Consider the following 24,458-nt stretch of genomic DNA (forward strand, 5'->3'; position numbering starts at 1 on the left):
ATAATTCGATGAACCATTATTAGATTCTAGAAATAGGTGTAGTCTAATGCATGATTTCCATTAATAAATTATAGCATCATGTTTTTAATGTACTAATACGTACATTTGTCTGGGTCTCATTAAGAAAACATTGAAGAAAATATAAAAAACAAATGGTGATGTTTGACAACAGAAAAATCTTCAAACGAAACTGTACAAATAAAACTGTACACATCTCTAAAGGATAGCCTGTAATTCATTTCCCAAACAGGAACATCTCTAGCGGCAAGAGACGTGACTGGATAAAATTGAAAAGTAAATTGTAGCAATTGTTACTGCTGTGCGAGAGCCGTGCCAGTCATAGGAGCCATACATAATAGGTAGGGCAAATAAAAATTTTCTGCAGGCACATTTTATACCTTACATAGGATTATAATAATATCTCTTGAGATTTTCAGATTCGCAGTGCGCTTTTATATGAAATTTGCATAAAGAATTAGAACAAATGTCAAATTTGCCAATCAATGTTTTTTTGAAATCTAAAACAATGTTTTAATATCACATGAAAAGCAAAAAAGTAAAGCACTACGAAATTTAAACTGACAAATCACTTGGCTCTATCTCCATGATATGACAATTCTCGTCAAAGGTAAAACTTGGTATCTTTACTCTTAATAATGATTAGCAATAGGGATAAATAACTAGATCAGAAATTGTAGCAAAGTAGACACTGTGTAAAAAAGAGTACTATCATATTATTAATATTATTATCGCACATACTCCTAACCCCGCACTAGGGAAACTCTGTGTCGTCGGTGCCATGGACACACACATAAACAATCACAAATTACTCCCAAACTCACGAGAGGAATACAAAGGCCATACAAATATTTCTCCCGGCCCAGGAATCGAACCAGGTACCTTTGCGTGGCGGACCAACATGGTAACCGTTCGGCCACAGAGGCAGTCACCACTATCATTAGTCAATACTGGTAAAATAAACTTGCTAAAATTAATATATTTGTCAATAAATGCGTCAAAATAGCCCTTATTATTGTTGGAAGTCTCAAGGGAATTGGCGACTACAGCTGCTCTGCTACACATACCTGTTTATCCACATACAATAACTACCACATACTACATGTAATACAAATGGCTCGCAGTGAACCTACAGTTGTATAAAGCTCATATGAAAGGAAGGGACGCGAAAGTTTGTGAGCCCTTTCTATTTAGGGTTGTCGGCGCCCCGCTGCTACGCTGACCCTCTGTTTAGGGGACACTGCGTGTGGTACAAGTTAAAAGCCAACGATAAACAGAGTCCAGTATCTTAAATGGACATTTTCATAACAGCCATATGCCTTTCATATACTAAAAGTGTCTACAAGTACATTGTATACTCGTATATTAATAGAACGTGAAAAACATTTTTTTATGATACCACTTGGTATCATAAAAAAATGTTTTTCACGGGATGGACGAACAAGGCATGCACCTGGTGATAGGCGACACGTAACATAATATAAGTCCATACCGGATTCACTGCGCCCGTCAGAAACATAAGTTAACATGTCCTATGTGCCTATAATTTCGCCAGCACCCTTGCTCTTCAAAACTAGAATGCAGTGTGAGTAACATTACTGCTTGGAGGCAGAACAAGATAAGGTGGCAGTATTTCCTCTCTCTCTCATCTTAGCGTTGTCCCGGTTGCGTCCTCAGCAGGGTTGCTGCGGAGCCCGGGGTCCGCAAAGGTGGCAGTATTTCCCTGGAGGAACAAAACTTTTATTGATTTTAGCAGAATTTTGTTAAAAATATAAATCATGACGTCATCTTTAACAGGTAATTTATAATTCAGTGCCTCTACTACGAGTGTACTGTGACAGTTGTCCCTAGCGACCGCGTAAATAACTTCATAATTTTGTGTGGCAAGTTATATACAGCGCCCTTAGCGGTCTCAGGAAGAAATTACGCGGTCGCTAGCGATAACTGTTACCGTAATCTCATAGTAGAGGCATGAAAAAAAAATATTTTACACAGAATTTCTACGTTGTGATGCAAGAAATATTTTATAAGTACTCCGTTTTATAAATAGAAATACTAATAAAATATTTCATTAAATTTACTCATGCTATATTTCCAAATTTCAAAAACTACTTAATAGTGCCTGACGCTGCGTGTAGTAATTTATTTAATGCAACTGTTTCAAAGAAATTCACTTTAGAATTATAGTTTCCTAGTACCTACCTGCTACTGCCTGATAAAAATTAATAATTTTTAAAATTTTTTTTTTATTTATTAAGGCTTTGGCAAAGCCATCAGCCTAAACATGAAGTTTAAATATGTTTCCGTAAATATGGCCGCTACAAAGAGGATAGGCAATTTGAGGCGGCGTGCTTGGATTGACTCGGGATTCCTTAAAACGGGCCGATAGGGGCATTTTAGTTCGAGATGCGTATAATCTTCGATTAAGGCACAATAGCACTATGCTATTCCACTTTAAACTAGATTTCACAAAATAATTGAAAATCAAAATAAAAACGACACTTTTCCCTCCAAAAGGTCCAGAGCGAATCTCTAAAAATTAATAATTTTTTTTAAAACTATACTGAACTGACACCAGCTAAACTCGATTCCGAACCGAGGCAAACTACTGTTTTCTAGGTTTTATAGTCTTTATTATTCTTTGAATAAGCTACCTCCTGTAAATTGGGCACCATAATATCCCGCTATTAACCAAAAAGAACCGAGCACTGATCGCGCGATATCTGTCCCCCGATGCGACATTGAACAGCTTCGTCATTGCATTCAACACAACACACAATCTCACGGCGAGGGACAGGGACGCGGGATGAGGCGGGCACCTAATTTAAAGCACCGACAGCAGTCACACGTAATTAATATTCGTTAGCAGATATTCGAGGAGGGAGAAGTTTGATAAATGTCATGTGTCGGCGGTCACAAAAAGAACCATGACATATCTATAAAAATCGAATACTTGGGATATCTTAACCCACAGTAGATATTCATACTCATCTTCTAAATTAATTCCCATAAATCCAGAACATGGTCATAAACGTGTCCCAGTGAGATATGTAAGTACTGCAACCGCCAATGACGTTATTGATAATATTTTTTAACCGACTTCAAAAAAGGAGGAGGTTCTCAAATCGACTGTATGTTCTTTTTTTTTCGAATGTATGTTACGCGATAACTCCTGCCCGATTTGTGAACCGATTTCCATGATTCTTTTTTGCTGGAAAGGGGGTACTTCCATAGTGGTCCTATTTCATTTTGAAGAAAATCATCCACGTCGAAGGGTGGCTGTTCATGCATGAACATTCATTTTTATAAATAGCGCCTAATTTTAATTTAGGAGCAATTACTTTAATGCTTGATTTTGCTATTTCTTCAATTCAAGGCGTTTTTCTCTCAATATACTTTGAGTAGTTTCGTAGCGAGAACCTATTTTTATTGTCTCCAGGGTCAAGTCATGTATAGTGGCGAAGTAGGGGATATTTCAATAAAACTTAGCAAATGGACGTAATTCCACGTACTTTTGAAGTCGGTTTTTTAGCACTCTGTACTGAGATTATTGGAGGCCAATTTTGAGCAACGAACTATACTGCCGTCCACTGACTAAGACGCGGCTAAATGACAAATGGTCAAATAACCATTTTAAATAGCAAAAAATAGTGAACAAAATTCTCATTTAAAAACAGTTAATATTAGTTAACGTGTTCCACTTATCGGAACTTACCCTAACGATGCATAGCTGAAATATCATCAAACAATTTCAATATTCTTTAATTGGGATATGATTTTTTAATGATATTTCAAAAAAATATTTTGTCACTTAGGCGCATTTTACTTAGTTGGCGGCTATAGGTGCGCTGACGTCTATATAGAAACATTGAGAAACAATCAGCAGTTAGAAAAAAACAATGATTTTGTAGTGTAAAAGCTTTGATCACTAACCAAGATTGTTTTGTGGTTCGCTAACAACACTATAGACTATCTAACATGTTTAAAAACGAACAATGTATAAGCGTAATTTTCTTTAGCAATACGCAAATGTAACTTTGTGCAACATCCCTTCGTTTCGAATCCTGTCATTGCGTTCATCATTCACAAAGCGTTCAAATTTCGAATGATTTTGTCAGTTGTCAGTGGTAATAGTCATTTGTCAGGACTCTTAACTGTTTGATGATGTTCAAAGGGGTTAAGTCGACCACGGGATAATTTTCTAATGGAGTATACAACGCTGTTCACTTTTCAAACTACAATATGTTAGATGGGGTTATATTTTTGCCTGTGTCTTTCTATATTGGTTTAAACAATCTATCGGTCTATAGTTAGTCTATAGACTATGTCTACAATATATCGTTACCCTTAGTATTATAAAGCCCATACGTCAAAAGCAACAACTTCAATCTATAGACAAGAACATTCACGGCAACTACACGTTCCATACAAAACACTGTCAATAGTGATAGTGTTTTGTTTTAGTGCTGAATTTTGTCAAAGAGTATCAGTACCGTAGTACCGTACACAGACGTGACAGTCTATACCTATTGGGAATGAGCTAGGCAGGCAGATAATATTGAGTATAGTAGTACATATGATATTTATCCATAGTTGGGGAATTAACGTAAAGCCCCTGGCAAAGTCGCTATTAGTTGCACAATACATTTCATTTTGCTTTGAACCAGGGGCCTTCCGCTTACTGTTTATAATTATTATATTACTAGATGGAGAAACAAATTAAATAAAAAATAAAGTCGAATTATTGAAATTATTGAGTTATTTTATGTACTTTTCCTAGCGGAAAGGGAAAGATCTTTGGATCATGCAGTTTAGTATTTTTTTATATTTTTTAAATTTATATGTAGTAACCATAGTAACTATTGTATACGTATTATCCCTACTCTGTTATTGTGTAGTCAGAACATTCTGTTGCTTATTAACCCAGTTTTTGTATTAGATTACCTACACACCATAGTTTCCCAAAGTAGGACTACTTTGGGAACTACCGCCCCCTGTGGGCGCTGAAGAGTTCTAGGGGGAGCGGTAGGGGCCTCGGAAGCAATTGGTACTCCCCAAATTGATGCTGTCCTGGGGGTGCTACCGCATTTGAAAAAAACTAAATTGTCTTTACTAGAACTACACTACAAATGTATTTATTTTTCTTGTGATTTTTTGTGTTAAATTAATATAAAAAGTACGTGTTTTCGGTTATTATATGTGGTTGAAATTTATATTGCCTAAGTGGGCGGTGAGCCAAGAAACTTGGAAACCTATGCTATAAACAAAGCCTTTGCTAATGTTTAGTTTGTAAATTCATGGTTTTCATTTTTAATATCTGTTTTTAATGAACAAAGATTGATTATTTTAGTCACATAAAAGTCACAAAACAAAACAAAAATAAATTTTAAGGAATGAAATAAGAAATGAAGTTTGTATGGAGAATCAATAAAACTATGAACATTAGTACAATACAGTTACCTTCTAAACGCACTCCCATCTGACCCAGTTTCTAATGGTACTACACCAACCCTCAGCAACTCGCTTGTTTTACTGCCTACTGATGTGGAAGAGGTTGCAGGACTCATTGTGAAGCTTAAAGATGATAGCGCTGTGGGTCTGGATCAGGTGTCGGGCGGGTTTTAAAGAGATATGTGCAAATTCTCGCTTTACCAATCTCACATATCTGCAACTTAGCTCTCTCAACCGGCGTCTTCCCTCGGGCATTCAAGACTGCGCTCATAAAGCCTATTCACAAGGGTGATTTTAGACCCATCGCCATTCTTCCAGCAATGTCTAAAATTCTTGAACGGATTATGAACAAAAGGCTTATCGGTTACTTAGAATCTCACAACCTAATATCACCATCTCAATTTGGTTTCCGTGCTAGATTATCCACTAATGATGCTGTTCACAAACTGGTCGATTCTATAGTGACCAACATTGATAATAAAAGGAAATGTCTTACTATATTTCTCGACTTAGCAAAAGCATTTGACACAGTTTCTGTACCCCATCTCATTTGCAGGCTCGAGGAGCTGGGTGTGAGGGGAATTCCTCTTAATCTTAAGGGATTACTGAACTGACCGGAAACAGTGTGTTGGGATCGATCATTGGCTGAGCGACGAACTCCCCGTCACCTACGGCGTCCCCCAAGGTAGTATTGTTGGGCCTATCTTGTTCTTGGTCTTTATTAACACCCTGTGCAACCTTAAGCTTCCCTATATCAGGATTCTGACCTTCGCTGACGATACGGCGCTTTTCGTCAGTGGACAGAGCTGGAGTGAGGTCTTTACCTCTGCGCAGAATGGTCTCAACGTCGTGTGCACCTGGCTGCGACAGAATCTGTTAACCCTGAATGTTTTAAAAACCAAATATATGGCTTTTGCACTTAGATCCCATCTTCTGCCGTCGTTGGATTTAACTCTCAGGGTGCACACATCTTGTAACCTTAATCACCTAGACTGCCCTTGTCCTCATATTATTAGAACTGAATCAATTCGATACCTAGGCATTATCATAGATCATTCTCCTACTTTCAAACCCCATATAAACTCTGTAATACCTCGTCTCCGCAAGCTTATCTACATTTTCAGGACGGTGCGGTATGTGGCTGACCGGAAAACTCTGACCACTGTTTACTTTGCCCTTTGCCAATCAGTTTTAGGGTATTATAGGGTATTTAACGTCATGGGGTGGAGCCTCTAAAACTCATCTTATTGAACTGGAACGGGCTCAACGAGCTATTTTGAGGGTGGGAGCTGGTCTTCCCTACCGTTACCCAACTAGCGAACTCTATAAGCCATGGGATGTGCTTACCGTTAGACAACTATTTGTATGTAACACCGTCCTCAAAAAGCACTCCCTACTTGCATTTGATCCGAATATCACCAAGGATAAACGTAGAAAGGGTACGGTCTGCCAATTCCATTCTGTTAATACCAGTTTTTCCCAACATTTCTTCTGTTTCCTCGCTCCCTACTTGTACAATAAATTAAACACAAAGCTTTCTTTTTACGCTCTCCCAAAATCTCTCTGCAAAAAAACTGTATCCGATTGGATTGAAACCCAAAATTATGAGGAGACTGAGCAACTTCTTCTTATCCTCAAATAAAACATCTCTCATTTAACTGTTTCCAAGTCGTAGTTCTCTCGCCTCAACACATTCGCACACTATATATTCCACACACCCCATGCGTACAATTCTTACACACCTAATCAGTAACACATTCACCTTATAAACACTCACTCACTCATTCTCACACTTTTCATATTGTGAGTTTACTTAGTGTTAAACCTTGAGAGGGTTTTTTAAATACTTAGTTTATTTATTTTTAATTTATTCATTTATATCAGGTAACAAAAAGACTCATGTATACATACCTTATAGACTAACATACATAACAATATAAAAACAAAATACACCTATATTATATATACCTTAAAACTAACATACATACAATATAATAATAAAAACAAATCTACTCGATTTCACTTATCGGCGACGTGCGGCGCAATCTGGTGTCAGGTAACCGGCCGCGGAATCACCGATATATGACACCCTTCGGCCAAAATTCCTCTTTCATGAAGGTCGAAAGATGTTCGGTCGGTATTCTCACCACAAACGAATTAAAGTTCACGTTGCGGCGAGACTCCAACCGCTCGACCCTCAGGGTGTAATTGGCTTTATGCCTGATATACTCCACTATCTCCACAGACTCTTCGTGGAGTAATGCAGCCGCGACAGGTACATCAACGTCGTCGGTACGGCCGGACGCAGCAGAAAGTTCGGTCCTGTCGGTGCTGTGCCACACTGGTTACGGCTGGTGGGCTTCCTCTTCCTCTTTACCACCTTTGTGAAGCCATCCTCGTCGCACTGGACCGTCTGCCTCTGTGGTTTTGCAACTTCAGAGACAGGCGCACGGAGATTGGTTTTATCCTTAGCCGATTGCCGCCGCTCGAATTTCGAAGTGGCGGCGGGTCGGCTAGTTGAAGCGGCTACAGTGGCGTATGCACGTGTCGGGGTTGACGTGCACACGCGTGACATTTACACCGAGGCAGAGGGGCGGGCAGCGGGGCGCGGCGCATCATGCGCGGTGGCAGCAACGAATGGTGACGCATTATGTGCCGACTCGAAACTGCTGACCGAAGCATTCAGCGCTGCTCCGCGTCGTGTGTTTACATTAGAGGCTTCTGGTGACCTACATACCGAAACAGCATTGCTTAACAACGCAACTTGGGCACGCAGCTCACTTATGATGTTATCCGAAGCCTCTAATTTACACTGTACTTCAGCTAGGCTAGACTTTAGGGACGTAATGTCCTTCAGCAGCCTAGTAACATCGACGTGGTCGAACGTGACGGGGGGCAGCTTGTGCAGCTCCTTCGCCACGAATGTAGGCACGTCGTCCGGGTCAGTCCCCTTCAGCAGCGTGTTTATATCTTGGAGACTCTTCACGCCTCCATCCCTCCGGCGAGATGGCATCTCTTCGGCTTTACCGAGACGCTGGAAAAGCAGCATCTTGCCACTGCAAATCTCATCTTCACTGAAATTTGATTTGCATATCTGCACTATGCTGACTTCATCCATGGTGTCGATAGCGTGTATAATGAACGCCAGGAGCTCATTGGCAATGAGTTGCTGGGAACTCATTGTCAATTACGCGCAGCGGCCTGTGCCGCGCGAACCCCGAGTTAGGTGTTAACTCACTGCGTAGTGGCACGTCCGTTTCCGAACGCGCCTTGCTATGGACTGAGTTTAGTTCACTAGTACTTTTATTATTCTAAATCAGGAATATTCCACTAACTTTTATATATTTTATCCTTTGTCACAACCTTAGTGCCACAACCAAATTGCTCAACTGCAGAGTAGAAGCCTGGTGACCCGTAATTCAGGTTTTTCTATACCTATCTCGGGCACCAGTCTCTCACAAAAAAGTCTGACCAATTTTTAGTCTTGTATTAACCTTAAGTTCCTTACTCTTAAGCCTGTTTTGTGATTGAGAAATAAATAAAACATCATTCGTTCAGTAGGCTACTCGATGTACTTATTCACGCAGACGAAGTTGCGGATACCAGTTAGTTAATAATAAAAATGTAAGGTACTTGTACGAGATACGAAAGTTAAATAGAGGAGGTACGATTTACATTTGTCTGAAGTGTCGTGACGCGTCAGAACTTTATCGGTTTCATACATTTAGTATGGTTACATTTATATTAGTGTGTCGCAATCTGACATGACGGCTTGTGTTGTGGTATGAAACCAATACCGTTTCATGCATAGACGACACGTCAGTCAAATGTAAATCCGGCTTTATGCTACGTCAGCGACTCTTAGCGACATTGAAATTATAGTAATAGTAATTCTTTATAACAATTAGGTTTAAATTTTATATGTATAGTGTGTATGGTATTTATCTATTTATTATTACACACATTTACAGGTTTTCTATTATAATAATTTAGCATTATACAACTTAATGCTTAAGTCGCAAATAGCATACTACTATATCTATTCTTTGTTACTTTTATGCAGCTAGCTGTTGAAGTTATAAAATTTTTATAGCATTTCCTTTTTACTATCGTCACAATTGCTTCGTAACCGCGTACCTAGCGTACCTAGCAAATATTATGTATATGAATGCTATAAAATATTTATTATAATGTTTCATTTCCAAATTGTTCAAATGAAATTTAATGTTAGCAAGGGAAATAGTACAGTAATTATAGTTAATACCTAAAATATTCTATCTTTAATTATCTTTTTTTTATTGACAAATGACAGGACGAAGTCGTGCGTGCATTTAGTGGTAAGCAACACGTCTATCCATAACACTTGCAGTACCACTCAGAGCTTTAAATCGCAAAAATCTTACTATCACTACCACTGCACCCGTCACCCTGAGACATAAGTTAACAAGTTCTATGTCCCTGTAATTTCACCAGCACCCTTCTAAACCGGAACCATTACTGCTTGGTGGGAGAAATAGGTAAACTAGCAGTACTTCCCTGGACGAACTCTTTCACAAGGAGCTCGACTTCTGAGTTGCTCTACTGTGTAAATAAGGGAAATAGCACTCTAATAATAATAATAACAATATAGCACATACTCAACATAACCCCGCACTAGGGAAAACCTGTATCACGGGTGCCTAGAACACACACGTAGACAACCGCAAATTACATCCAAACTCATGAGAGAACTAACATGTAGGCCATACAAATATTTCTCCCGGCCCGGGAATCGAGTCTGGGACCTCTGCGTGGCAGTCCGGCATGGTAACCGTTCGGCCACGGAGGCACGGCGGCTAATTATGATTAATACAGAAAAGAACAAAAATATTGTATAATTCTACTACTGGACTTTATAATTCTAAATACAAAGATCAATCATTAAGAACATTCGAACCAGCGTCTTCTAACAAACCGCGCTAGACGCTATGCTAACTAAGCCACGAAACGAAACAACAGACCTTACGAATTTTTGTATGTGCTTGTTGCAGATTTTTTGTTTTTTTTACGACTTTTTGGCCGTAATCCGGATCGAAGGAATTTTTTCTTAGTGTTCGATTTTTGTATTAACAATTATAACAAACTAGTGAAGTAATTTTACAAAAATAATTGGTTGCCATGGTGAAACGTCGTAACATTCAATAAAAACTTAAAAATGATTCCGTCTTTAATTCATCTAATTGTAGGAAGAATATTCCATCCAAGGCTACGGCCCTGAATCGTTGTACCCAGGAAGGAACTACACCTAGACTCATATTAAGGAAATCCATGTACAATGAGTAGTAGAACTAAGGAATTCACTCAATTTAGAAAAAAATCACTCCCTAAATTGGTCTTACCTGTGTGGTACAGCACAAGATTAATCGGTAATCTACGGGCACATGTCTATCTTCTATGGTAAGGTAGCTTCACTCTGTTCTCAAAGGCTTGTTAGCGTAAGCATAAAAATAAGTGTTTAATTATAATATAGGCCTCACAAAAAAGACAAACGTTTTATTGACCAACAACGCAACAGTACCCGGAATCGAACCCGGGACCTCTTCGTCCAGAGGTCGCGGTACAATAAGGCTACCGTGATCGTCAAAATTATTTATCTTTTACGTAGCTAATCCCGCGACAGAAGAAGCTGTCAGCCTATCGCCTGGTAGGCTGGTAGTCACCTAAAGCTGACTCAAAACACTATCTACTATTTATTGATTTATTTATTATTAATAGACAAAATGTGTAACATAACAGTTTGCACCATGGCGTTACGACAATTCAGTTAATAACAATTTAAAAAGAAAAAACAAATACACAAAACAAAAAGAAATAGAACAATAAAATAAACTTAAAATTATCTACTTACTAATTCATTCATACATCTCTCCAAGACTCTCTTCCATTCCGTCATCAGTCTCTCTATCCCAGTCACAAACACATCACACTGCGGCGATGCTGCGAGCATGCAGTTGAGGAGTGCAGTCGTACGTGGAATAGGCGAGTGTCGGTGCAGTTCAGTGCGAGAGGGCTCGATTGCCAGGAGGGGCACACCACATCGCCTGTTGCAGTAATCATCTGGGACCCTGAACCTAAGGATCTTTTCCACTAGGCTCACACTGTCAATATTATTTCTTAATACATTTATAATGAATCTAAGTGCTGCGACATTCCTACGCAATTCCAAGGACTCATAGCCCAAGTGACCCTGTAGAAAGCGTGTTGGGTACAGGAATGGGTAATAGTAAAATATTTTTTTATTTAAACATCTTAAAAATGGACTTGCTCCAACATGAGTATATATTTATTTTCATGTGGAGCCCAAACCACTGCATTCGATTCGAGTATACTTCGAACCAGAGCCGTGTACAGCGCTTTCGTTGCTGAAGGTGTTAGTGGAGCAGCGTTACGTAACACGAACCCCAGTCTTTGATACGCACACTTTGTGAGATTCCGAGCATGAGTCCGGAATGCGAGAGACGGGTCAAAGGTAACGCCGAGATCGCAGACTTCACTTAACGAACAATCACTTGACCAGCTAATCGATAGTCATAGCGGAGAGGCAACGGGGAGCGCGAAAAGGTCATAATTTCGCATTTACCATTGTTGAATAGCAGCTTGTTGTCCACACTCCATTTGCTCACTGCGACGATGTCCTGTTGCAAAGCATAACAGTCCTGAGTCGACTTAATGGGCATGACAAGTTTCACATCGTCTGGGAATAATAAAACCGTGGCCTTGTTAACAGCGGTTGGAAGGTCATTTATAAAAATAAGAAAAAGGAATGGTCCCAAATTTGATCCCTGACTTATGCCAGAACGTGTATGGTATGGTTTTGACTGGTATGGTCCATATCTTACGAACTGTTTCCGGTCTTTCAGATAATTGGCAAACAGTTTTAACAGCCGGGGGACGAATCCCATTCCATTTAGCTTCTGCAGTAAAATATCGTTGTCAACCCGGTCAAAAGCCTTTTGGAAATCAAGATACACAGTATCTACCTGATGTCGAGCATCCATCGCCCTCGAAATGACATCGACCAGCTCGACCAAATTAGTGGCTACGGATCTTTTGGGCAAAAAAGCGTGTTAGGAGGAGATACTCGTGCATTACCATCTCGAATACCTTAGCCATTGCAGATAATATTGCTATAGGCCGATAGTTCTCGATTCTAAGCATAGATCCTTTTTTAGGTATTGGAGTTACGCGTGATATTTTCCATATAGTTGGGTTCTCCAGTAGTCAATATAAAGTTATAAATAAATATTATCGGGGCAATCAAACTATCGATGCACCCTTTGATGACAAATGTATTATATGCCGGTATGCCATCCGGACCCAGCGATGTGTTACCTTTGAGACGCTTAACCGCGCGGCGCACCGCATCTCCACTGATTGACCGGATGTCGACCAGCCGTTCACCATCCAAAGCGGATACCATGAAAGCGGCCTGTTGTGGATCGAGAGAGGGCAAGTCAGGTAGGAAAACCGATTCGAAGTGTTTCGCGAATGCAGCAGCGGCCTCGGCTCCTCGATACTCAGATCCGCCTTAAGTGATCGCGGGTTCGATTCCTCCTCGGCAGCGTAAGGTACTAACGAATTGCCAAAATAGTGAGGGCTTGGTTGCGAGGTTACTAGAAACATTATGAACATAATTGTTATAGGCTACCTTAATGTTATCCTTGATTGATGAGCGTAAAACTTTAAACTGTTTGTGAACATTGTCATTTTTAGTTTGTTTCCACACCCTATGCAAACGAGCTTTACAGGAAATGTCACGGATTATTGCTTTCGTGTAGTAGACAGGATATGAACGACTACACGTCGGCTTCCGTATTTTTTTGGGAATACAGTGATCGAAAATATTATACAATGCGTCATTAAATTTCGAAACGACGTCGTCTACTGTGCGACATTCATAAATGCCGCTTCAGTCGCAATCAATGATAAGATAATATAATGAATAAAAGTCAGCCCTAGGGAAATTCCAGTCCCTTGACGATTCTACGTTAGAAGGGTCAGCTCGGGTTGCCTTAGTGGTAAAGTCATACTGAGCACGGACAACAAGCGGCGGGTGGTGCAAGTCTATATACACGAGTTCTTCTTCTGGCTTCGCGCAGCGTACACTTAGCGCACTCCTCATCTCGGAGCTAGCCAGCACCACATCCAGCATTCTGCCATTCACGTTATTCACACAGTTGTAATCTAAGAAATTGCACAAAGGTAAAAAACAGCTGTAAAGGTTGGAAATGTACTATATAAATACACTTGCACTATGTAAATTCAGATCACCTAAAATTAGCAGTTTAGCGTTAGGATGGTTTTCGCAAAATAATTCAATACTATTAAACCATTCTATAAATATATCATCATTTGATCTAGGTGGTATATAAACAACACAAACATAAAAACTGTGTCCATCGACTTTAAAACCTGCCCAGAGATCTTCACCATACGACATCTCATACTGCGGAAAGTCTCTAGGTAAACAGGAGATTGGGCTGCCAGTAAAACGCCGCCGCCCACGCGGCTTCCGCCGCGATCGCGCCGAAGTACCGACCAATTACCGCAGCATAATTCGGCATCAGACACGAAACCATCAAGATTCGTTTCCATGGCGGCTACTAGAAAAAGGTCTTCGGAAAGCAGAAGGTTGGCCCTCCAATCGAGTAATTTTGATTTGAGCCACCTTACATTTTGATAGTACAAATTTAGTACAAACTTTTTTGTTTTATTTCCGAGTTTGCTAGTTTTGCGTTGCGCTTTTGGGGTTTTTGGAACGAAATAACTGTCACCAAGGTTTAAGGTTTCAGGTTTGTGCGATGTCCTTTGCCCAATTACTAGGGTCCATTACCTTTTCAGCATACCGCGACGGGACGGTTAGTTTAAAAGAAGCGTAGTTGCCTCTAGCCTTTACGGTTTCTACCGTGTAGACGTCCTCCCCACAGACTACTTCGAGATGGGCACGAACCCTGTCGTCCGTAGTGCCGATCTTGAGGTAATACGCATGGATGTAGAGTGATCTGTCTGATGCTTCAAGTTGTGTTGTACCTGGCGTGGCAGTGTCACGCTTAATATTCAATAACTGGACGTTTGACTTCTGTCCAGCCCTCATCGTCAGGATTGGAACTGGCTGTTGCATTAGTAGCTCGTAAAAGCGGTCTAGGTAAGTCAGGCTCGGAGTGAGATGTTATTTCCGCTTTGGAAGACCTACGCACAGAAGGCACAGGCTCCGACTGTACTGGCTTAGAAGGCTCAGGCATAATCACCACTGGTTTAGACGATCCTTTCATAGATGAAGCAGCTTTGCTTTTCTTTGTCTTATGGGGGTTGCCAGGAGGAGGGGCCATACTGTTTTGTAACATACATGTTGCATTCGCTACCAATTCTAACTTAGCCTCAAAGGTCGCTAGCCTATTCTCAAGTTGAGTGAATTTGTTTGATATTGAAGCAAAGTGGTTTTCGACAGCTTTGCTAATTAAGTTAGACAGGCGCTCGCTCAGCGTTTGTTGCAGCTCCTCTCGAATTGTATTTCTTATACTAGTCATGCAGATGTTATCATCCTCAATGTTGCATGATAAGGCAAATGAGTTGCTCCTACTGGTTTGATGCCGATGGAGTGTAACATTATCACAGGCTGTTAATCCACACTGGTTCGAGCAGGCATCAAAGTTAGAATTATTAATTGTGTCATTTGCCGTCATATTATCGTTGCTCTCAGCCACCGTTCCACGCACGGGTGTGTTTGTGTTATCACCTTTCGGTTGCCTGCATACACATCTCTGGCATTTCCATGCACTTTTATGGTCCGATGTCATAGTATTATAAAACCTTTTTTCAGAGACGTTTGCACGCTGTAGATCATATGTATCTGTACATACAAGACACCGTAAATACTGTCGACTTTCAATAGAACTTAAACAGCCAGCACAAATAATCGAAGGCATTGCAAAGAACAGAGCAGTTATTATAACTCACTCAGGTAACAATGACGGTAATGACGCCGCGCTGTCTCGTTGATCGCTGTGTTCGCTCGGGGTCGATGCACTCTGGTGACAAATGAGTCACGACAAGGCCGCAGCGATAGAACTGGTTGTTGAATAAGGCGAATGTAACGGTCGAAATTTGATTTTAGAAAAAATAAATGATTGTAGCTTTACTAATTTTGCACTTTTTGAAGATATTATTTTACAAAAACTTCAGACAGATTCCAAACTTTCGGACGATGTAAATATTATACGGGGCCGAGAATAAATTTCACGATTCAGAATTAAAAACAAGAGGAGCAAATTGACAGAGGTTTTGACTTGACTAGGATTGGCCGTTATACTACTATACTACTATCCGATATACTACTATCTCTACTATCACCAAATTTAAGTTATTGACTGATTTATAAGTTTCATGTGTACAGGCCCATGTTTGTTTATAGTGGAGAAGAAATCCAGTCTTGTCTAGAGGCCATAGTTGTTTGATTTGACATTTTAGGCAGTCTCCGATTGGGACGATGCCAATCTTGGCAAATTTAACGCTACCAAAACGCGGACTTGTCTGTTCTCCAGAAAACGGAGTCTCCACAAACGTAGTGTGTGATGGAATTGCACGATTTAATTCCGCCTTCACCTTTGCATCATCGGGGGACCAGACGTAGGCTGAGGTTCTCCTCCTTTTGTAGATATTCCAAAGATTTGCACGGAGTCTTACGTTTCTACATTTATATAGAAAGAAAGGAAGAAAGAAAGAAAAACGTTTATTCATTAAATACGCACTTAAATCTGATGCTTAACACAAAAACAACAAATGGCTGTGTGATTTTAAGTTAGTAAGTGGGAATAGTGGCGCAAAAGAAAAAAGGATACGACTCAGCAATATGTTAATCTCGGGCGAGACCGTAGATATAGAAAAAAAGGGGAGATTTTGTATGGGGGCGCGGTTCGTGTCGCCTCGATATGATCAAAATGATCATTATCGAGGTGACACGCCTACAAACATCTTCACAGTGACATGGCGATCGTTGTACATACAAGAACTCTCGTAAAACGTGAAAATGCCAAGTTGTAACGATACACCTTGTAAAAATTGGAGTGAAAACAAACATTTTAAAACCACTGAGATAACATTCCACCGGCTATTTGCATTTTTAGTCACTATTTCTATTATTATTCAATGTTTCCCTTTTGTCTCCATAGAAATTTCTAAACTCAAATATAGGGTGTTCATTTACGATGACTGCTGTTTATCAATAATAAATTTTTACTGAAATATTTGAATTTCTTACTATGATTTTTGTAATTATAGTCCCTGAAATATCGAATCGAAAAGCATTCACGTTAAATTGATTTATTTTATTATCATTAATATTACTAAACATTTTATTTCCGGTAACTTTAACACAACTCATATTTCTGACAACCGTTTCAATTTAATGTCAATTTGGCGCTACGACTAAAATGTCGTTGAAAAACCAAATACAAAGACACGACAACAAGCACATAGAAAAATTCATGAGGTGCGCTGGTTAGTTCCGTGGCTTAGTTGTTTTTTTTTTTTTTTTTTTTTTTTTATACTTGACAGGCAAATGACTCCACTCCACCTGATGCCACCTCCACCATGCCTGCCTACAATATGCCTCTTCACGCCTCGTTTGAAGGACCCCATATCATAAGAGGGAGGGAAGACATGTGCCGGAAGGGAGTTCCATTTGTCAACCGTGCGGCAGAGAAAGGAGCCACCGAACCTTTTAGTACGCGATGGAATTCGGCAGGTAGTGAAACGGTGACTACGAAGGCCAGCACGCGTGCTTCTGAGCAGGAACGGGGAAGGGGGGATGAGGTTGAACAGCTCTTCAGAGCACTCACCATGGTACATGCGGTAAAAGGCGCTAAGCGATGCAACATCTCTACGCAGTTGCAGAGGTTCAAGGCGTGATGAGACCTTTTGTATATGACACGGTATCCTAGAAGACGTCGGTCCGAATCCGGCCGGATCGAAGGAATTTTTTCTGAGTGTTCGATCTTTGTGTTAAGAATTATAACAAATTAGTGGAGTAATTTCACAAAAAATAATTGAATATCAATTCAATGAAAATTTGAAACATAATTTAATTAGTTAAATTAGTTGATGGTTCGATTTTACTCTTGACAGTGACAGCTTTGCAGAAGGCTTGCAGACGGGTTGGTGACCGTGGCAACGTATAATGGAAAACTGACACTGGCGACGATCGCCATATTGTTTATTATTCTTATAAAACTGACACTGGTCTAGACCTAGTGGCCGCCATTAAGAAAATAATAATAATTTATATTAATATATTAATTTAATAATACACTAGCACCAGGGTACGTATAGCATGAAAAATGGAATATTTTTTTAATATTAAAAACAGCCACATGGTTTCTAACTATCGATTAGGTAGGACCAAATCCCTCGTTGAGTAGCGTCAGTTTAAGGTTAATAATGTTAACAATTCACAGAGCGGTTTCCATCCGCGCCCGGTGTAGTTAGACAGTGATTTTATTTCAATACTCACGACCCTGCAAGCTTGTGCGGGCACGTAGCCGCCGCGGTTGCGGGCACGAAACCGTTGCGATTGCGGAACCACCCCGCGCGCGCCTGCGCTACATTGCGCCTGAACCGACCGCCAAAGTACGCGGGCGACGACCGCAAAGCGCGATCGCAAGATCGCGTCCTGCGCAGTTCTACTAGTACCCCGCCGCGGCAACCGCGAGCAACCGTCACCACTACAGGCCTAAAACGCGCCACAAAATGAGCTAGTAATTTTACATACTTAACTATTACATTCTACAGATGCCGCGGTCCCGCGGCAGACGCAGGTAAAAACCGCTCCGTGAGTTCTTAGTGTAACGAAAAATGAGTTTCAGCGCCATCTAACGTGTAATCTATTATATACTAGTAGCATTTTTACTAAAACGCCACCTGATGATGATTGGCTGAACCAGGATGAAAAAAATACTGAAATATTGTATTATAACTCTTACTCAAGTGACTGTAAGTTTAATTTTGTTGTTATAAAATTGTGTACCCAATCAAAATCTTTAAGTTATAGTAGTGGATAATAGAACGTGAAGTCTGAATTGCACACAAGCTAAAAAGTGGCGACATCGGTACCCCATCTTACATAGCGTCATTACAAATATCTATTTCAGTCGTTCCTGTTTCAGCGTCGGCTGAGACCTAAGAAGATGGTACATGCTCTGTGTATCCTCTGCTTTATGCCACACTACACATTTACAATATACGTGTGATACATGTATAAATTATTATATAAAAGCTACAAGTAAATATGCATAAATATAAATAAGTTAGAAGACAAGAGTTAGGAACATCCGGCATCAGACGCATACGCTGGTTTTCTATAAACAGATTTTTCACACGTTTTCTAAATGCGAATTTTGAGATTGGCTGTCTAAGTGGAAGAGGCAGATTATTCCAACATTTAGATGCCTGCTGCCGGAAGCTACCCTCAAAGGCGTTTCTTTTATGGAATGGCGTTACCAATAAAAAAACTATTAACTCTGCGTGAATTATAGAAATAAGTCCGCCATTTTAACTTGGCATAAATATGGTGGATGGCTCCATAACCGCAAAGGAATTTCACTACATGGTGGATATCTTTGCCTGCAAACTTATTTCCTGAACACTGAACAACCAACCTTATCGAAGCGCTAGTGAGTACGCATTATTTATGTGAGCATGCTCCATCGTCGATCTCATCGTCACTTTCCATCAGGTGAAATGAAAATCAAATGCGCACTTATCTCAAAAAAGTAACATATTAAAAGTACGTGATACCTCGTTTAGTTTTCTAATAATTATATATAAATATACAATATGCCTTCCATGTGTTTTAAATGTCTCATGTTGGGCAGGACACTTTGTACCTGTTTTATAATCTTGTATACATGAAATCTATACTTGTTATCGTAAACTTATATAATAGGGGTTAAAGTATGAAATTGCCGATTTGTACTGAAAATCTAAATTGTTTATTTTTTAAATTTTTAACAAATTTATTTAATCAAAATAGTTGCCATTATTATCTATACATTGCTGCCATCTAATGGGAAGGTTATTAATGCCTTTGCGATAGAACTCCGACGATCTAGACTGCACAAACTGTGTGAAAGCATTTTGTACTGCCTCCTGGGAAGAAAACTTCTTGTCACGTAGATAATTGTCCAAATCACGAAAAAAATGGTAGTCCGTTGGAGCAAGGTCTGGTGAATACGGAGGATGACGAATGGTTTCTAACTGCAGTTCCTGAAGGGTCAAAATGGTTTCTCGTGCTGTGTGAGGTCTCGCGTTGTCGTGGAGCAATAATGGTGAAGATCGATTCATGAGTCGGGGCTGTTTTACTGCTAGTTTTGTCAACATGGTTCGGAGTTCGGCACAATAGACATCTGCCGTTATTGCTTGACCAGATCGGAGAAAACTATAGTGAATAACACCATGCTGAGACCACCAAACAGTTACCATTACCTTTTTATTGGTAAGTTTTGCTTTAGGACACTGTTGTGGCATTTGACCTGGGGTCAGCCATTGCATTTTTCTTTTCCGGTTATCATAAAGAATCCACTTTTCATCACATGTTACAATTCGATCCAATATTCCTTCATTTCTGTACCGGTTCAACAAGGCAACACAAGTTTCAACACGCGTTTCTTTCTGCAGATCAGTCAAATCATGAGGCACCCATTTTTCGTATTTTTTTATTTTATTGATTTGACGCAAGTGAGTCAATATTGTGGGTAAGGTAACGTTAAACCATGCCGCTAATTCCTGGGTAGTTTGACTAGGATCGGCTTCCACTATCTCTCTTAATTCATCGTTATTCACCTGTGTGGGCGGTCTTCCTCGTGGCTCGTTCTTTAAGTCAAAATTTCCATCACGAAAGCGTTTAAACCAAAATCGCACGGTGCGTTCATTAGTAGACCCCTCTCCAAACGCAGCATTGATATTGCGGGCTGTTTCTGCCGCGTTAGTTCCGCGTCGGAACTCGTATTCAAAAATCACTCGAATTTTCGCAGTATCCATCTTTCTTGTCTAAATTGAATAACAAAAACAATTGAAAGTCGATATTCAAATGTTTCAAATTTAAAAAAAAAATCACAGAAACCATTTGAAAAAAGTTTCATTCGAAAACCTCAAACCATGAAGATTCTATGAAAATTCAAAGAACCTATTGCAATAAAACGGCAATTTCATACTTTAACCCCTAATACAACCTGTGTTTGTACAAATATGAGTTACGAATTAAGTTTTCTTAATTCCTTTACAATTACAATACTTATTATTATGGCTAGTGTTAGTTCAACGTCGATATCGACTCTAGCCCTGTTTTTTTTCTTTATTATTTCTTTGTTTCTTCCAATAACAGCGCAAAAATTGAAGCCGTAAGATTATTTTATATAAAATGTACAGATTTAAATAGAAGCACGTATTAAAAGCCAAAAATAATAGATATATACAACCGAGTACGATATTTAGGAAGTCGATAACAATATGAGCGTAATGTTATTTATTGATGTTTGACACGAATTTTACAAATATTTATAGTTCATATATCAAGGACTATTCACAAATCCAAGGATTTGTGAATAGATTATTTTCAACTTTTTAATACGTTTCATTTTCATGAGACAGTTTCATTTTATTTTTAATTTTTTTTATTTATCAATACTATAAATGCAAAAAACGTCTTTAAAACGGCACTTGAAAATAGTCAACGTTACGTATGTGTGATAGATAATATTATTAAAAATTTTTTTTTCAAGTGTTTTGTTATTGAAAAAACGCTCACGTTTTTTTAATGATATGAAATGACGGGACAAACAAGTCGTGTGCCCAATGTTAAGCGACACGCCTGTCCATAACAGTTACAGTGTCACTCAGAGCTTTAGTCACCCTGAGACATAAGTTTAGAAGTACCATGTGCCTGTAATTTTATCAAAACGCACAACATATTTAGTAGCAGTAGAGCTCCTTGTGAAAGAGTTCGTCCAAGAAAGTACTGCCACCTTACCTATTTCTGCCGCCAAGCAGTAATGTCAACGTTACTGTATTCCGGTTTTAAAGGGTAAGTAACGCTGGTGAAATTATAGGCACATGAAACTGTCAAGCTCGGAATGCCACTGCAACTGTTTTGGACAGGCATGTATTTTACCATCAGGCGCACGACTTGTTCGTTGTGATGAGACAAAACATACCCAACATACATGTGTATACTCGTATATAAATACGTACAGAGATATGTACTACGGAAACACAAAAGTTTCTTCTACTCGAAGTCAGATAAAAACATTATTACACATTAATAATTCATAAATAAATTATTAAACATTATATATTACATTAGTGTACCAACCAACCAAGAACATGTTGTTATTTTCAAGTCTTCACTCCCGCTTAGCTAAAAAACTATGTAAATTTTTTACCTCACTATAGTGAGGGAAATGGTAGATGAAAGAAAAACAGTTGAAATAAAAAACCTTTTTGAAAAGAAAAAGTTTATCTTGGGATTCGTTCTGAATTTACGCCTCATCAATTTTTATTCTTGATTGTATTTTTATTTTGTCTGATTAAGTGATTATTGAAATTATTTTAGTTCTTCGACTTAGTTCTTAGACGTTCTTCGAATCAAAATAATTTAATAAACACAAGTTATCATTGTCAATTTAATGTCAACAATAATAAGTATAAAAATACCAACGGATTTATGTTACATAAATAAGTAATGTACGACAAATCGCTTAATTGAACGTGCCATTGTATTTTTTTTATCAAAAGAAAAAGTTAGGTGCACCACAGTTCATCGCCAAGTTCGAATTTCAAAAACCTTTTCCACGCTAGCATGCAAAAAACACTTTTTTGCGCAGATTTCTAATGGGAAAAAAGCCTTTCCGAACTAGTGAGGTGAAAAATTTTGTTATAATCGAAAAAAAAAGGATACTTGATTTCTTTCGTCACATTGCCAGTAAGTAGCGCACAAGATGGAACAGACATTGACGGACGGATCGACGGGAAACGTCCGACCAAGTCTGTACGGCTCTAAGTATGAGTCTCCATGATGCGCTCCACTATGCCAGAGACCACCACAGATGGCGCATTCACGAACTTTTTCTACGGGGAAGTCACTACCTCAGTAATGAGGAATACGATGCGAGGACAAGCATGTCGTTTAGTGTACCAGTTTCCAAATTGCATAACATTATTTAAGCTGCCCAAACATTTAATAAAGTACCAGACAACCACACTAATTACTGGTCTCAAGTTAGGGAAAACTTGTAGCAGTAGGGTTCCTTGTGAAAGAGTTCGTCCAAGGAAATACTGCCAACTTATCTATTTCTGCCGCCAAGGAGTAGTGTGAGCATTACTACGTTGTGGATTTGAAGGGTAAAGTTGCTGGTAAAATTACAGGCACATGGGACTTGTCAACTAATGTCTCAGGGTGAGACGAGGGCAGTGGCATTGCTCCTCAGATCTTTGCGATTTAAAGCTCTGAGTGGCACTGCAATTGCTATGGACAGGCGTGTCGCTTAACATCAAGCGCACTACTTGTTGGTCCTATCGCTTGGTATAATAAAAAAAAATCAGAGACAGAACCAGTACCAGAACAACGGAATTCACTCTAGAGCACCATCCTGAACACCCAGAGCAGAACCAAGGTAGAATACATTTCCCAAATTTATCCTACCAGGAAACGAATCCGGGACCTCCTCGTCCAATGTTCACAGAGCAAATTGTTGGTCCACTGAGGTCGTCAATAGTGAAAATATGGATCGAATTACGCGTCCAGGAGTCTATTATTGGTTACCAATACAGCTTAAGTCAGCTCCGTTTTGATTGATAATGGACCTTACGAAAGCTTGCACAGCGTAATATTTTCTTGTTTTTATTTCTCCGTCATTTGATACACACATATTCTGCAACCTGCCTCCTATCCTAGTCTCGCTGGATAACAATTTGCCTCGAGCATGATTAATGGAGTTCGCTCTATATGTTCATTGATTTTTCACGACTATCGAACATTTGAGTCAAACTATTTTCATTATAAACCGAGTAGTTCGGTGTATAAAATGAAAATCGTTAGTTCTTTTATGTAGAATACTGTCATTAGGTATATAGAACTTTATCAATAGGTATAATAAGTAAGCTTACCTCAACTAAACTTCACTTTTGTTAAATACAAATTTTAATTTTGGACGACCTCCATGGTCAGATGGCTTGCAGCGGTTTTCATGGTGTCGCCATCTCCGAGGTCCCAGATTCGATCCCCGGTTGGATCAACGTAGAAAATTACTTTTCTACGTTGTTTCGGGTCTGGCTGTTTGTGGTAACATTGTTGTCTACGATTTCCATAGCACAAATGCTTTAGTTACTTACATTGGGATCAGAGTAACATATGTTATGTCTAATATTTATTAATTTACTTAATGCAATGTTTTTAAACTTAAATTACTGTTCTGTGTTGCCATTGTAATTTTATGTGCAATAAAGAATATTTCATTCATTCATTCATTCATAATATATAACTGTACTGAGTGTGTCATTCGGTATTATGCTAGGACGAAATATTACGTTGAGACAACGCGTGTAACGAAAGTGAAATTTGGTGGATCGCGAAGGGTATAAAAAAACAACTGAGTGTACCACACCAGCGTTTCCTAAACTGTGGCCCGTAGACCCCTAAGACTTGACGTTGATGAAATTCAATCGCAGAAAGCGACATTCCTTAATTTGTTTTTTAATCGACTTCAAATAAGGAGGTTCTCACTTCGACTGTATTTTTTTTAGTGTATGTTAAGCGATTGCTCCGACATTTGTGAACTGATTTCAATATTTTTTTTTTGTTGAAAAGGAGATACCTTAGTAGTGGTCTCTTTCACATTTGAAGAATTAATATGCCACCTCGAAGTATGGCAAGTAAGAGAATATATCCGGTTTGTAGAATT

The sequence above is a fragment of the Hyposmocoma kahamanoa genome, unplaced genomic scaffold (genome assembly GCF_003589595.1).
Source record: "Hyposmocoma kahamanoa isolate Upper Pololo Valley unplaced genomic scaffold, ASM358959v1 88, whole genome shotgun sequence".
NCBI lineage: Eukaryota > Metazoa > Arthropoda > Insecta > Lepidoptera > Cosmopterigidae > Hyposmocoma > Hyposmocoma kahamanoa.